Source organism: Chelonoidis abingdonii, chromosome 14 (assembly GCF_003597395.2).
Source record: "Chelonoidis abingdonii isolate Lonesome George chromosome 14, CheloAbing_2.0, whole genome shotgun sequence".
Taxonomy (NCBI): domain Eukaryota; kingdom Metazoa; phylum Chordata; order Testudines; family Testudinidae; genus Chelonoidis; species Chelonoidis abingdonii.
The window spans coordinates 39,907,630-39,922,588 of record NC_133782.1 but is presented as its reverse complement, the minus strand read 5'-3'; the positions used below and the strand labels follow the sequence as shown (position 1 = coordinate 39,922,588).

General features: G+C 44.6%; 1 protein-coding gene across 1 annotated transcript in view; it reads left to right on the top strand.

The window, feature by feature from the left end:
- LOC116816447 (olfactory receptor 10A7-like) overlaps nucleotides 1-14,959 on the top strand; it is a 126,974-nt gene that overhangs the window by 108,847 nt on the left and 3,168 nt on the right.

Below are 14,959 nucleotides of genomic sequence, written 5' to 3'. Positions count from 1 at the left end.
AAGTGCTTTCCTGAATCAGGGCCATAAAGTCATGTAAATGAAAGGGGAAACTGGCTCCCTGGAGTTATACCAGGGCATATGTGATAATCAGGTAGACACCAGTCTCTTGAGCATTTCAAAAACCTTTTATAAAATTAAATGCCCATATGATTTTTCACTCTACCTTTCTTCAGTCTGAAGATGCAAGTGAGCTTGTGGTATCCATTCTGCAGGAAAATACAATGTGATGCAAAGCCCTTCACAGTGATTTCGGCTCCTATCCTGCAAGGTGCTGAGCATCCTCAACTTCTTGTGAAGCCAAGGAATCTTGTGGGGAGATTCAAGTCTAAAATGGACTTCAGTAGGAGTTGGAGGCAGTCAGTGCCACGCAGGATTGGACCCTTTACCTGTGCTCTAATACATATTAGGCAGGTAGTCTCAATCACCTGTAACTCTTCTGCTGAGTGGACGACTGTTTAGAGCCATGCACTCACCAGCAGCAGTAAAACCAAAACACTGAAGTTGTGAAATGGTGAGAGCAAGACGATTTATTGTAGAGTAGAGAAAAGGTTCATTTTCATCAACTCAATTATTCCCCTACAGAGTTCAATGCAATAAAAAGAGGAACAAGTGTACAAAATGAACCTGACAAGGCTCTAGATGACGTACATTCAAAGCATTTGCAAATGAGGCTACTATACAGATGCAGGATACAAATTAAATCAGTTCCTTCCAAAGTGGACTGAACTAATTCCGTATCCACACTCACTATTTTGTGTTTTGTTTCAGAAACATCCATAATCCTCCCTTTCACTGCAGATGCTTTATTCTTTTTTATATAACTCCACTGGCCTTTTCTCATCACTGGGAAAAGGATGGCAGCTATTATAGTCTAACAATTTATTTAAGATCAGATTTTATTTTTACTTCCAATTTGATGCAGGTGGCAACTGATCCTGCTCCAGTGAAGTCAATGGGAGGTTCACCATGACTTAAATGAAATCAGGATCAGGTCCACGGTTGTTCAATCCCACATGCTAATTTATTCCAGGGAATACATGGACTTTGCCAATTGTAAAAATAGTTCCTTTTGGATCCATCTTGAAACTTGTTCTTCTTAAGGGGCAAAAGGTTTCTTCCTCATCCAGAGAATCCTTGTAGATACAGACATAAAAACATGTACGTGACAAGGCATCAGCACTACAGAGTTCCTGGAGTGGTTTAGGGCTTGACCCTATTCCACTGAAATCAATGGGAGCTTCACCGCCAATTTCAGTGGGAGCAAGTTCATGCCCTTACAGAGCAAGAGAAATAATTCTTTAAAAAGCCTAAGCCAGCCTAGATTGTTGTAACAAAATCTAAGACTGAGAGAACATTTAGCACCCTGTTTTGTTTTGGCATGGCCAATGTAAGTATACAGTACAGCCATGTCATTCACTTTGTACTCAGGCAATAACCCCCCTGCAGTCAATGGGAGTCTTGTCTGAATAATGTGATGACAGGATTTTGCTCATGTTATTAACAGCATGTTAGTAAGCCAAAATATGAATCAATGCTTACAGATAGATTCTCTCTATAATGTTCAGGTAGTAAGGGAGAAAAAAAATCTCCTGGACTAAATTTTGCTCTTGGTAACACTGGTGTAAATATAGAGTAACTCCGCTGAAGTCAGAAGGGTTTCTTCAGATTTGCACCAGAATAACTATAAGCAGAACTGAGCCCCAGGTTAGGTAATAATATAACACGTTTATTTGTTAATGCATAATGACATCTAATGTTAATACAAACAAAACAGTACCTCTTTCGTACTCCATATAAACTATATGGATCACATGTATTGGTCTCATTGCCTTAAAATAAAAGCTACAGCTGGAATGAAATGCATATGTATCTAACGTTAACATTAACATGTGCTCAATTTACAGAGTCCACCATTTAGACAAAGGTTGCAGTTGTGACTTAAGAAAAAAATCTGGAGGCAAACCCTGAATTTGTTTGCCATGAAAACAAAGGAACAATTTTTATTTTATGTGAAGAAAAAAATACATATACGTGGGGTGAGGGGGAAGATCCTGTGGTGAGGATAAAGAAGGTGTTTGGAGGAGGCCATGGGGAAGTAGCCCAGGGAGTTGTAGCTGTCATTCAGCTGTTACAGGAGGTACTATAGACAGCTGCTATCCAGAGGTCTCTGGGCTGGAACCCGGAGTAGAGGGCGGGCCCAGGATCCCCCCAAACCTCCCAACTCCTGATCAGACACAGGAGGAGTTGACCCAGACTGTGAGGGAGATCACTGAGGTGAGCAAATCTGCCAATAAGCGCAGGACCCACCAAGGTAGAGGAGGAACTTTGTCACAGGGGGTGGAACATTGGGGGGGGGCGCGGCACGCCTGGGATAGCCCGCAGGGGGCAGGGAGCGAGTGCCACAGAGCCCCGCTCTGCACCCAGCTCCACTCCGTCTCCAGCCTCAGCTGCTGCTCCCCTTCCAGCCCCCTGGCCCTCGCTTATGGGTTGCCAGGTGTACAGTTTTTGACTGGATGGGGATCTGACTAAGAGCCCAGTTACCTGCCATTTGGGGACAGAGAGCCTGGAGGAGCATTTAGAGACAGTTCCAGCAAAAGAGGTAATGCAGCTCCCCTGTCCTGTCCCGAGTGCCATAGGCGCCGACTCCGTGGGGGCTCCGGGGCCGGAGCCATAGGCGCTGACTCCGTGGGTGCTCCAGGGTCGGAGCCATAGGCACCGACTCCGTGGGTGCTCCAGGGCTGGAGCACCCACAGGGAAAAATTGGTGGGTGCAAAGCACCCACTGGCAGCTCCCTGCTGCGCCCCCCCCAACTCACCTCTACTCCACCTCCTCCCCTGAGCGCACTGCCCATGCTCCAGTTCTTCCCCAGGGCCGACCCTACCATTTTTGCCACCCCAAGGAGGGGAAAAAAAAAGAAAAGTTGCCCGGACTCTGCTGCCCCAAGAATGGAGGAATGCCGCCCCTTGACATGTGCCGCCCCAGGCACATGCTTCCTCCACTGGTGCCTGGAGCCAGCCCTGGCTCCCGCCATCCCTCCCAGGCTTACCGTGAATCAGATGTTTCCGTGGCGAGCCTGGGAGAGAGGGGGGACGTGGAGTGGCAGCGCAGTCGGGAGAGGAGGCAGAGCAGAGGTGAACTGGAGGGGGAGAGCCGCAGGAAAGGAAGTAACCTTGGTGAGGGGGGTGCAAAGGAACTGCTCCCCACTCCAGCTCATCTCTGCTCTGCCTCCTCCCCTGAGTGCGCTGCCACTCCGCTTCTCCCCCTCCCTCCCAGACTGGCCGCGGAAACAACTGATTTGCGATGAGCCTGGGAGGGAGGGGGAGGAAGAGGAAATCCATCACGTGTGGGAGGAGGAGGCGGGGCTGGGGATTTGGGGAAGGGGTGGAGTTGGGGTGGGGCTGGGGACCAGGGGCATGAGCACCCACCGGTGCCTGTTAAAGTCAGCAGCTATGGCTGGAGCTAGGGTGACCAGATGTCTCAATTTTATAGGGACTGTCCTGATTTTCAGATCTTTTTCTTATATAGACTCATATTACCCTCCACCTCTGGTTGGATTTTTCACATTTGCTGTCTGGTCACCCTAGCTGGAGCACCCATGGAAACAAATAGTGGAGGCTCTGCACCCACCGGGACTATCAGTTGTGGCAGCTGCAGATCAGCTCTCGCATGCAGAGCCATATGAACCTTTGACGGGCGCTGGATTAGCTGTTTCTAGTCAATCTACTGTAGTGCGCAGCCGCTTATCAGCTGTTTTGGCAGGGAGCCAGCAGGTGAGCGGCGTGTGGCTGCAGTTTCTAACCCGGCTCCCGGGGCAGGTAGAAGTGGTCCGTTTCCAGGGCAGAGCAGGCCTTTACTCCTCCCTGAGCAAGAAGTGGATGTGGCTGTCCCACAGGAGCTGGAGCAGCAGCTCCTCTTTCCCCCTCAGCTCTGTGAAATGTGCAGCCTGCTGCTGCTCCAAGTCTGGGAGCAGGTGAGCTGTCTGCATTGCTCTGCCCACCCCACCCCTTCACACACAGAGGGCATCTGTAATGAGTTTCTCAAATGCCCCCTCACTCAGGCTGAAAGGCTGAGAGCCTGGGCGAGGTAGAAATCTGCCCCCCCCCCCACCGCAGCCAGCAACAGCGCTAGCAGTGCCTGGGCCAGAGTTTCACTCAAAGCACTTCATGTGGGTAAATAGATCCCACCCAGTGGATAGGATGAGACCCAGGCAAGAGCAGTGTCTGCCTATCCTTGGCCGAGAGAAGGGACCAGGTGAGTGCTGATCTCAAGTCTCTCCCACAAACTGATTGGTTTTATTTTCAGCGTCACAGGCAGTGCTTCCCTGAGACATTTCAGTTGCTCTTGATGGAAATCAGAGGCCGTATTGTTGTACATACATTTGCTTCTCAATCTTTTTTCTTGAAATAGTCAGTGGATCCTGAGGACTTTTGTTAATAAACAAACAAACAAACAAAACCCCTCCCGGCATGCTCTTAATTCTATCTGGTTGTTACAGCCTTAGAAAAGGTCTCTTTAGTAACTTTCTTAACATTTGAAAAAAAACGCCATGGAGTACTTGTGGCACCTTAGAGACTAACAAACGTATTTGGGCATAAGCTTTCATGGGCTACAGCCACTTCATCGGGTGCATGCAGTGGAAATGCAGTAGGAAGATATATATACACAGAGGACATGAAAAAATGGGTGGTGCCATACTAACTAAAACGAGAGTAATCAATTAAAGTGGGCTATTATCAGCAGGGTCATTACACAAAGTAAAACCTATTTCCCCATGCTAATTCCCCCCCACACACATACTGTTACTCACACCTTCTTGTCAACTGTTGGAAATGGGCCAGCCTGATTATCACTACAAAGGTTTTTTTCTCCTGCTGATAACAGCCATCAAGTAAGCTGAGTGCAGGATTCAAGGGAAAAACTCTGTGTTTTCCCTTGAATCCTGCACTCAGCTTACTTGATGGCTACTCTCTCCTCTTAACTTCCTTGCCTGCATCTCTGACCTCATGCATGGCACCCGAGAGAAACCCCCCATGTGTCATGCTAAGACGAACCAGATTTTACATGCATCACACAAAGCTATTACCCCATGGGTGAAGTATCAGAGGAGAGATGTCCTTGGAAAGACTGATTGCTTCGGCATCATTATTTGTGTCACTGGGCACAGAAAACCCAAGAACTCCCTTGGCTCAGTCATTCCAAATGTCCTATAGTGGTGTCAGGGGAGACCTGGTCTTATCTAGTGAATGATATACGCATAAGGAGGCATCTGCATTTCACGCTAGCAGGGAAGGCACATGTTCCAGGACAGATTGTGCTCCAGCACCTGCATTTCTCTTTAGTGAGTTATTACATTTGAGATGTGACTGAGAGAATGAAACCTGACTCCCAGAGAAATCAGAGAGCCTCATTCCAAGCTTAAAATGTACCAGAGCTTCGGGTAAGCCCCATCATCCATGCTTCTGGGAGTTTATGGGTGTATGTCAATAATGTATAGTCTATTAATCATGGAAATAAGGAAGTGTAACTTTTGAAAATACCGGGTGAAATCCCGGCCCTTCTGAAGTCCGTGGGAGAACTCCTATTCGCTTCAACAGTGCTAGAATTTCACCTATCATGGGCCCTGGAAATGAGACACTCGGTTATCATCTGTCTGTCTCATATGCTGGATAATAAGACGGTCATATCTAAGGAGCATAAACAAGACTTGTGTGAAACTGGGCAGTGTAACTAAGGGCTTGGCTACCCTGGAAATATGAAGATGTCATTTGATAACTCCCTGGATGAGCAAGCACAAGGTCATTAACACCCTCTCTTCGTAATCCAGAATGCTAAAAGGTCATTAGAGAATTTGAGCTTGGAGAAGCTTTCAGATGTTGCCATTTGCCTGTTGAAACCTTTACATCCTCAGTTCATGAAGTTTGCTATCCTGGATCCTGTGATGAGCAGAAGAAAGTATAAAATTCCTGTAACGGACAATTAGGGATTAATAAACTGATAAGCAAAGTGTCTTCATAATTCCTGGTTGCCAATGTCTGGTTATGACCAGAAATAGAAAGATTTATTCCCCTTATACATTCTGTCCAAGCTACTAGATTTGTGGTCATTGTTCTTATTATTCAAAATAATTCTGTAAACATTTTTTCCCCAATCCTGCTAAAAGCATTTCCACACCGATGAGTTCCACGCATTAAATGAGAATAACATTTTAGTAGATACAAAAAGTGACTGATATTATTTAAATTAAAAGGAAAAAAATTAGCACTGGGATTTACAAAAGTAGTGAGAAACAAAAGGTGGCTGGGACTTTCAAAGGACTTTCATAAGATTTGGGGTGTCTAATCCCCAAGGCACTTTTGAAAATCCCACCTGATTTTATTATACTTTAATTGTTCTTTCCCAATTTTGGTTTGGTTTCCTTCCCCTTTGTCATTAATATTAAATTGTGTTGAGTATCTGGTCACCATTAAGCTTCTTAGTGAAGACTGAAGGAAAATAGGCATTAAACACCTCTGCCTTGCACACCGAGTGGAATACCTACACTTTCTTTTGTCTCGCTCCTGATGGACTTTGAACACTTGTTCTTACTGCCTTTTATGTCCTTCACCAGGTGCAACTCATTTTCTGCCTTAGCCGTTCTGATTTGGTTCTTACATGCTCATGCTGTTTGTACTTTTCCTTAGCAATTTGTCCATGTTTCCACTTTCTGGAGGCTTTTATTTTATTCTCAGGTTAATAAAGAGCTCCTGATTGAGCCATATTGGGCTCTTGCTATTCTTCCAATCTTTACTTCGTATCCAAATAGTTGGCAGTTGTGTCTTTAATATTGTCTCCTTGAGAAACTGCCTGCTCTCTTGAACTCCTTTAGCCCTTAGATTTTCTTCCCGTGGGAACTCACCTACCAGTTCTTTGCATTTGCTGAAGTCTGGTTTTTGGATGTCCACTGGCCTTATTCTGATACTCCCTCTCCTTACTTTCCTTGGAATCTCGAAGTCTGGCTTTTCATGATTACTTTCACCCAAATTGCCTCCCTCCTTCCGATTCACAACCAGTTCCTCCCTGTTGGTCAGAATCAAATTTAAAATGGCTTTGGCCTCTGGGCACTTCACTGAGTTCTGAAATAAAAATTTGTCCTCAAAACTTCCTCTGACCTTATTGGAAATGTTGTCTTTTACTGTATTAGTTTTCCAACTGATGTCTGGGCAGTTAAAGTCCCCCATCAGTACCAGGTCTTGTGTTTTGGAGAGTTGTGTTATTTGTTCTAAAAATTCCTGATTCCCCTTCCCTTCCTGATCTGATTGTCCATAGAAGACTCTTATTATAATAACAACCCTATAATTTATTTCCTTTCCCACAGATGCACCCGAATAGGGAAATCAAATGTCCACCTCAGAATTCATCTTCCTGGGATTTGGAAATCTTCCAGATCTGCACCTTCTTCTCTTCTTTCTGTTTCTAATGATCTACATTGTGACCATGGCTGGGAACCTCCTCATAGTTGCGCTAGTTGTGGCTGATCAGCAGCTTCACACCCCCATGTACTTCTTCCTGGGGAGCTTGTCCTGCTTGGAGACCTGCTACACCTCCACCATTCTGCCCAGGCCATAGGCCAGTCTCCTAGTGGGGACAGAACTATCTCAGTCAGAATCTGCATCTAATATTATTTCTTTGCTTTTCTGCCTGGTGTTGAATGTTGCCTCTTGTCTGTGATGTCTTACGATCGCTATTTAGCGATCTGCAAACTGCTGCATTATACAGCCCTCGTGACTGGCAGATTATGCCTCCAGCTAGCAGCTTGGTTTTGGATTTATGGGTTTCTGGTTAGTGGAACAATGACATCCTTGACATCACAGTTATCTTTTTGTGGCCCTGTCATAAACAGATAGCTAAGGGTTAATGTCTCTTTCACCTGTAAAGGGTTAACAAACAGTGACCTGCAACACCTGACCAGAGGGCCAACATGGGGATAACACATGAAATGCCCGTCGGTGGTTCAGAACTTAAAATGGAAACCAAATGTGTCATTTCCCCGACAGGCCCCAATGAAAACTGACCGTTTTTTTTTGTGATCTCACCCAAGTAAAAAACTGTCCAGTAGCAGCACCAGGCTGATGTACCTTGTAACTTCATTATGGCTCGATATTAACCTGCCCCATTTCCATTGTCCCGACATCCTGCAATGCTTTTTTAATGTTCACAGGAATTTAGACAGGGCTCAAAGCTGAGAGCTTGTGTACAATGGGAAAAGGAGGTAGGTTTAGAAGATAAATAAAACAAGAGCAAGTTAAAAATCACTTAGAAAGTTAGATTGCCTGCAAGTCACCAGGGCCCGATGAATGCATCCTAGAATACTCAAGGAGTTAATAGAGGAGGTATCTGAGCCTCTAGTTATTATCTTTGGAAAGTCATGGAGAACGGGAGAGATTCCAGAAGACTGGAAAAGGCAAATATAGTGTCCATCTAATAAAGGAAATAAAAACAACCCAGGAACTACAGACCACTTAGTTTAACTTCTGTGCCAAGGAAGATAATGGAGCAAGTAATTAAAGAAATCATCTGCAAACACTTGGAAGGTGGTAAGGTGATGGGGATAGCCAGCATGGATTTGTAAAGAACAAATCATGTCAAACCAATCTGATAACTTCTTTGATAGGATAACGAGTCTTGTGGCTAAGGGAGAAGCGGTGGATGTGGTATACCTAGACTTTAGTAAGGCATTTGATACGGTCTCGCATGATATCCTTATCGATAAAACTAAGCAAATCAATTTAGATGGGGCTACTATAAGGTGGGTGCATAACGGCTGGGTAACTGTACTCAGAGAGTAGTTATTAATGGTTCCCAATCTGCTCGAAAGTATACAAGTGGGGTTCTGCAGGGTCTGTTTTGGGACTGGACTCTGTTCAATATCTTCATCAACGACTTAGATGTTGGCATAGAAAGTACACTTATTAAGTTTGCGGATGATACCAACTGGGAGGGATTGCAACTGCTTTGAGGACAGGGTCAAAATTCAAAATGATCTGGACAAATTGGAGAAATGTGCTGAGGTAAACCGGATGAAGTTCAATAAAGACAAATGCAAGTGCTCCACTTAGGAAGGAACATCAGTTTCACACATACAGAATGGGAAGAGACTGTCTAGGAAGGAGTATGGCAGAAAGAGATCTGGGGTCATAGTGGGCCGCAAGTGAATATGAGTCAACAGTGTGATACTGTTGCAAAAAAAGCAACCGTGATTCTGGGATGCATAACAGGTGTGTTGTAAACAAGACATGAGAAGTCATTCTTCCGCTCTACTCTGCGTGGTTAGGCCTCAGCTGGAGGTATTGTGTCCAGTCTGGGCACTGCATTTCAAGAAAGATTGGAGAAATTGGAGAGGGTCCAGAGAAGAGCAACAAGAATGATTAAAGGTCTTGAGAACGACCTATGAAGGAAGGCTGAAAAGAATTGGAGTTTATTTAGTTTGAAAAGAGAAGACTGAGAGGGGACATGATAGCAGTTTCAGGTATCTAAAGGGTGTCATCAGGAGGAGGGAGAAAACTTGTTCACCTTAGCCTCAATGATAGTGATAAACAAGAAACAATGGGCTTAAACTGCAGCAAGGGAGATTTAGGTTGGACATTAGGAAAAAGTTCCTAACTGTCAGGGTAGTTTAGCACTGGAATAAATTGCCTAGGGAGGTTGTGGAATCTCCATCTCTGGAGATATTTAAGAGTAGGTTAGATAACTGTCTATCAGGGATGGTCTAGACAGTATTTGGTCCTGCCATGAGGGCAGGGGACTGGACTCGATGACCTCTCGAGGTCCCTTCCAGTCCTAGAGTCTATGAATCTATGAAAGCCTGGAGTAGTGAGTGCAAATACCTATTGATGTGGAATGGTGCAGAATAACTATTGCAATGTAAATCTATACCCTAGCTCTTTCATACTAAGTTCCCGCTGAAAACCCATCTTGTATGTGATCTATAATTGTTTCACCTTGCAGAGAAAATGGGGGACCCTCCCCACAGTTTCTCATATATTTTAATTCCTTCTACAACTGGTAAATTGTGGGAAAAAAGGTTTTAATTTAACTTTCTTTCTTTTTTTCTTTCTTTTGTATTGTCATTTTCATGCGAGTGTTCCATGGAAAATTTTGAGTTTTGTGGGAAACCTGAAATTTCCTCCTTAGTTTACAGCACTCTGTCAGCTGCTGAGAACCACCAAAAACCTTTGGCCAAACTCTTTTCAGTTTTGTGATGAAAAATGGAATGCTTTCAAGGCAATCAGACCCTTTTCAGAAAAATTCACATTTAGTCAAAAACCCGTTTCCATCAAAAAAGATTCTGATAGAAAATTTTTGACCAACCCTACTTGGAGGAATATACAGGTCCACAAACACTTGGGAAGGGGAACATATTATTTCAATGAGACCGAAACACTCACTGCTGATAACATTTAACGGTCTGTTTCCTTCACTGCATATGTACAGAGTTCTTTCCAACCTTGATTTTCATAGATTCATAGATTCTAAGGCCAGAAGGGTCCACTTTGATAATCTAGTCTGACCTCCTGGAGAACACAGACCAGAGACATGCCCTCAAAATAATTCCTAGAGCAGATTGGTTAGAAAACTATTCCATCTTGATTTAAAAATTGTAAGTGTTGGGGAATACCTTATTTCCAGTCTGATTTTGTCTAGCTTCATCTTCCAGCCGTTAGATGTTAGACCTTTGTCTGCTAGATTGAACTACCCATTACTAAATATTTGTTCCCCAGGTTGGTGCTTACAGACTGGGATCAAGTCACTATTGAACCTTCTCTTTGCTGAGCTGAATAGATTGTGCTCCTTGAGTCTATCATCATCAGGCATGTTTTCTAAACCATTAATTATTCTTGTGGCTCTTCTTTGACCCCTCTCCAATTTTACCTCAATTCCTTTGAAGTGGACTTCTCTGAATGGCCAACAATTTAATGAATAGGAGTGTCCCCTATTGATGGATGTAATCCTCCTCACATACTCACAAGCCTTTCTGTCTCACTCCCACTTATTTTCCCTTCTGAGTCAACTTTTGTATCTCACCCGTTCTTCTATTTTCCAGAGTGTAAGTTTTAAGGCTTCAATTTAGAGAGATGTTGAAGAGAATTGGACACTCAGTGCTGATGAATGTTAATGGGAAGTGGGCATCCAAATCCCTTAGGTTGCTTTGAAAGTCTCAGCTGAAGAAGATAAAGTGCTATGCACCTAAAATGACTCTGGATTTGGGTGAATAGAGTTAGCTTGTCTCTGGCCAAGGCTTTTCCTGTGCAACTGCAGTCTTCCTGAGCTACTGAGATGTTCCAGAGGTTTCTGGGAACAGACTCCTTGCACAAAGGTCAATGGAGGCTTGAATGGAGACGTGTAGAGATGTGAAGGGGATACCCTCATCCTTGCAAGCTGCCTTCCTTTATTTCTCCATCACCCGCATTGCCAACGTGATTCGTGCTTTCTTTACCTTTCTGCGGCTTTCCTGAAAACAACCATTTCTTCTTTTATGTCCCTCCTCTGATAGAATTGTCATTTGCACACACCTATTGGAATAAGATAACTGTGTTCACAGGTGTCTTATTCTTTGCAGACTCTCAACCCCTTTCTTCTCATACTTATCTCTTATGTTAAAAGAATCTGCACCGTCCTGAAGATGCTGGCAGCTGAGGGCAGACACAAGGCCTTCTCCACGTGCTCCTCACACCTCCTTGAGGTGACTCTGTTCCACGGCTCAGGAACGGTTGTGTATTTACAACTGAAATCAACTGGCTCAAGGGACATTGACAAACTCCTCTTCCCTATCTATACAGGTCTCATTCTGATGCTTACCCCCATCATCTACAGGCTGAGGAACAGGGAAGTGAAAGGTGCCATTTGGAAGCTTTTAGGAAAAAATTATTGGGCAAAACTACATGAGAACCTCTTTTAGACATGTTCCAAATACTCTGACACATTGTTCATTCTTCTGGGTAATTTACTGAATCTTCCAGACTGATTCCAGTTTCCTCAAGGAAATATCTGGGTTTCTTCTGATAATTTTTTTGCCTCCTTACAGATTTCTGAAAATACTTTACAGATTGCAAAAGACACTGCAAAAAACCAACAACGACATATCAAGCAATGTTCCACATCCCTGAAGAGGCATTCTAGACCCATCAGATTATATTCTAGACTGTTAGATATTTCTCAATAGCTATGAAGCAGATTGTGGTGATGGATTCCAGATTGCTTAAGACTCAGTCTAGAGAACACGAGACACTGTAAAGATTAGCCGAGAATGTTCCAGGATCCTTCAGCTCCATTCAATAGTCTTTTACACCACTGCAGTTTTCAAAGGGGGTTAAGGAAGTCAGGCACCCAACTTTCTGAGTTGGGTACCTAGCTCCCTTAGACATGTTTGAAAATCTGAGCTATATGGTCTGTTTCTTATATTGATCACAATCAATTACATTTTAACAAATAGAAAAATATAAATTGTGCTGTGGAAAATATTGTGGGGAAATGGTTTTTCAATATATAGTTCTTTTTACATTTTGTTTTCTAAGTAATAAAATGTGATACTTGCATGAGGTCCAGATGGAAAATTGATTCTTTTCTTGTATTGGCCAAACGAAATAAACTAAAAGTACCACATGGATAAATGGCCACTAGATGGTCCACCAAATGAGAAAAGCTATACTGTATAATGGTCACTAGGGGCAACAGAGAGTGGGGGTGGGGAAGGGGCAGCTATACTGCATAATGTGCACTATATGTCAGAGATAGTTTTGAATATCATATAGTTATACTATGTCATTGCCAGTAGATGGCTGCACAGTGTAATATTTGAGAAAAATAAAGGTAGGTGAGGTCATATCTTTTATTGGACCAACTTCTGTTGGTGAGACAGATAAACCTTTGGGCTACAGAGAGCTCTTCTAGGAAAGATACTCAGGCCTTGGCTACATTTGAGAGTTACAGTGCAATAAAGCCACCAACAGCGCTGTAACTCAGTCCCCGTCCACACTGGCAAGGCACATACAGCGCTGTATCTCCGTGGCTACAGCGCTGCTTGTACTCCACCTCCTGGAGAGGAATAAAGAGTATAGCACTACTGCTGCTGCGCTGGGGCACCAGTGTAAATAGGGAATAAACTTAGTACACTGTAACTGACCTCCGGAAGCTTCCCATAATCCTTTTAAGTGAAGGTCCCACTCTTTGTTTTGTTGTGAACTCCGGGGTCCGGGAGCTGCTTATCCAAAAACCAAACACAGCTCCTGTTTGCTGTGAATGAGCAGAGGCAGGGGGGCTCCTTTTGGAACGCCCACAGCTAGTGTTTGCTTGAGGAGAGAAGCAGCGTGGTGGGTGGGTGGGGGGGGTCTGTTTCGGCGAGCGGCTGCTTATCTGGTCCATGAGGAAAAAAACCAAAAAGCTGCTGTTTGCTTTCAGTGAGTGAGAGAGGGGTGGGGGAAGGGGATTGGAACTTGCAAGGCAGGGAGCTGACATAGTGTGGGCTCCAAAAATCCACTCTCTTTCTCCCCCATTGTCCCTGTCACACTCCACCCCACCTTTTGAAAAGCACGCTGCAGCCACTTGAATGCTGGGATAGCTGTCCATAGTGCACCGCTCCCAGTGCTGCTGCAGATGCTGCAAATGTGGCCAGGACAGTGTGCTGGCAGCTGGCAGTTTGGACCGACTGCAGTGCTTTCCCTACTCAGCTGTATGAAGACAGGTTTAACTCCTAGCACTGTACAGCTGCAAGTGTAGCCATACCCTTAGAAGGTCACAGATAAATACATATGTGAGCAGGGTCAGGATGAGCAGAAAGGTTGCATTTAAGTAGTTAACATATATTGTAAAAGATCATTCGAGAAGTGGCTAGTTAATGCCTCGGGAGTGATAGGACAATAAAGGGGGAGGAGTTAGTGGATAAGATATTGTTGTAAATAGCCATAAATCCTGTTTCTTTATTAAATCCATGATTTTTAGCATCTGTGAAAGTTGTGAATTTTGGCTCGCCGGCTCACCTTTTGAAGCTGTTGGGCAGGTTTGATCTGAGGATGAGGACTGAGAGGTCAGACATGGAATGACAAATTTGTGAAAAACATTTGCCCATGGGTGATATTGTAAGGGACCAGGATGAAGGCAGTCTGTCCCACTACTCACAGCTGGGTTGGCATGCACAGGTCAAAGATGGCCATATGGCAGTGGTGAGTGAGAAGTCGCTGAGGCCAGGACTGATAGGCAAGAATGAGGGTCAGAATCAGGCCAGGGTTAGAGACAGGAGATCAGAAAGCCAGGTTAGGGCTGGAGTTAGAGCAGGCCGTAAGTCTGTGTAGCTACCCAGACATCTTCCAGGGCCACCCTCCAGTGTTCAGTAGTGAGCATGGACCAATCAAAGGGTGCTGTCCGGATGCTTTGGGTAGTACTTCTTCAGTGCCTGATCTTTGCATTGCTCCTTGGCTACACCTCTGTATGGCATCTTGTTGGCGATGTGGAACCATTAGCTGTTGAGTGTGAGTTCATTTGAGAAAGGGGCAGAGAGATGTCAGCAAATCCTGAATTCTCACTATGCCTCTGGTGGGGTTGTTTTAGTATACGTCTACAGATCTGAAAAGCATTGCATAGACACTTACTACAGTGATGGAAGGAGTTCATTCATCAACTTAGCAGTGTCTACAGCAGGACTTAGGTCAGCTTATTTACATCGTACAGGCTGTGTAGTGAGGCCGACATCACTTGGTAGTGTACACCGGCCCGGAGTCTCTGTTTTCCCTTTGACGCCTGCACTCCACTTACTTGATGGCTACTCTCTCCTTTTTTTCTGCCTTGCCTGCATCTCTGACCTCATGCACATCACCCCAGAGAAGCCGCCCATGGGTCACGCAAAGATGAGACAGACTTTACAATGCATCACGCAGAGCAATTACCTAGTCAATCAGGTGTCAGAGGAGCGATGTCCTTGGAGGGGAAA